Here is a 2368-nt window from a genome sequence, read left to right on the forward strand (position 1 = left end):
ACACGTCTGTATATTTGTGTACACGTCTGTATATTTGTGTACACGTCTGTATATTTGTGTACACGTCTGTATATTTGTGTACACGTCTGTATATTTGTGTACATGTCTGTATATTTGTACACATCTCTGTATACTTGTACACATCTCTGTATATTTTTGTACTCTAATGTTAGAGCATGTGACCCTGACTCGTTGTGTTTGCTCCACCTGCAGCCAGGAGGTTTCCTGCCATCCAGAAAGTGGCCAGAGCGCTGATCATGGCTCCTCTCCTCACACGGGGCATGAACTCTGAGAAGTAGGAGAAGATGACGGGGATCGATCCTCCGACCCTGCAGAGACAAACGCTGCTCGACTTTAACTAAAACCGCTTCAGCACCGAGCGGGCGGGACGCCGCTGTACGTCTTTATCTTTCTGCAGGAATTTAAAGTGTGAGACTTAAAAAAAACCTCCATCATACGAAGTAACATTTAGGATTTGCAGGAATAAAAATCCAGCACGGGATTATCAGATTTCAATCTGAGTGAGTCGCTCTGTTGACTTTAACCGAGCCGAGCTCCTGAACAGCTGAACAAACCACCCCAAGACTGGAACTTGGAGGGTGTTAAAATATAAATGGGTTAGGATTAGACGAGCTGCAATCCCTGTGAAAATGCAGCGTGAATGCTAAATGCCGAAGAACTGGCTGAAAAACAGCTGAAAGGGCAGAAATAAGCTTAAACTACCAGAAGATGTGGAGAGCACATTTTTGCTTAAATAAGCTGGAAAAAGTTGAAATTATTGCAAAAAGTCTGGAATTAGCTGAAAAAGCTAAAATTAGCATAAAACAGCTAAATAGTAGCTGAAATAAGCTGAAAGGAACATAACAAGCTGAAATTAGCAGAAATAATTTAATTAGGCTTAAAGACGCAGAAATGAGCACAAATTGAAATTCTCTGAAAAAAGCTGAAATTAGCTAAATAAAATGCTGACAAGTAGCTTAAAAAGCAGAAAGAAGCTTAAGTTACCAGACAGACATGGAGAGAGCACATTTTTGCTAAATTAGGCTGAAAAAAGTTTAAATGAGAACAAAAAATGTGTAATTAGCTGAAAAAAGCTACAATTAGCATGAAACAGCTAAATGGTAGCTTATATAGGGTAGGCAAGTATAAGCCTTGGCTTCAGCCTATTCCTTTTTTGGTAAATTATTGATTTGTCAAAAAGTAGTCTATATTGTTTTCCTTTTTCTGTAATGCTAATTTACCAAAATAAAGTTGAGTTGAGTTGAGTTGAGTTGAGTTGATATAGCAGAAAAAGCTGAAACGCATAAATTAGCAGAAAGAAGTTAGAAGAAGCACAAAATATTGTAGTTAACAGAAAGAATCTGGAAGGAGTACAAAACAGCTGAAAAAGAACAGCTGAAAGTAGCTAAAAACAAGTTTAAATTTGCAGAAGGAAGCTGAAAGCAGCTGAAGCAGAACAAAATGTGAAAGGAGCAGTGAAAGTTTGTAAACAGAGCTAAAGATTTGACGGATGGAAAATGAGCTCAATTCATTTCCTATGAGGAAAAAAAAAGGCTAAATATTTAAAAAAGCTAAAGTTGCACCAAAACCAAAAGTCATAGCAGAATGGTCCTGAAAGAGCCGAACGTTTTGATTTAAGATTTGTTGAAACGGACTGAAAACTGCGGGACGAGAATCGAGCTGAAAAACGTACGGAAGAAAAATGGATCACAGCAGAGTGATGCTTCATAAGAGTTCAGTAAATATAAAAACACAGTAAATATAAAAACACAGTAAATATTAAAAAAAATAAGTAAATATAAAAACACAGTAAATATAAAAAAAATCAGTAAATATAAAAAAATCAGTAAATATAAAAAAAAATCAGTAAATATAAAAAAAAATCAGTAAATATTAAAACACAGTAAATATAAAAAATCAGTAAATATAAAAACACAGTAAATATAAAAAAAAATCAGTTAAAAAAAATCAGTAAATATAAAAAAAAATCAGTAAATATTAAAACACAGTAAATGTAAAAAAATCAGTAAACATAAAAAAAAAATCAGTAAATATTAAAACACAGTAAATATAAAAACACAGTAAATATAAAAAAATCAGTAAATATAAAAATACAGTAAATATAAAAAAATCAGTAAATATTAAAACACAGTAAATATAAACACAGTAAATATTAAAACACAGTAAATATAAAAGCACAGTAAATATAAAAACACAGTAAATAGTAAAACACAGTAAATATAAACACAGTAAATATTAAAACACAGTAAATATAAAAGCACAGTAAATATAAAAACACAGTAAATAGTAAAACACAGTAAATATAAACACAGTAAATATTAAAACACAGTAAATATAAAAGCACAGT

The sequence above is a fragment of the Nematolebias whitei genome, chromosome 10 (assembly GCF_014905685.2).
Source record: "Nematolebias whitei isolate Nwh7 chromosome 10, NemWhi1, whole genome shotgun sequence".
In the NCBI taxonomy this organism is placed as follows: Eukaryota; Metazoa; Chordata; class Actinopteri; order Cyprinodontiformes; family Rivulidae; genus Nematolebias; species Nematolebias whitei.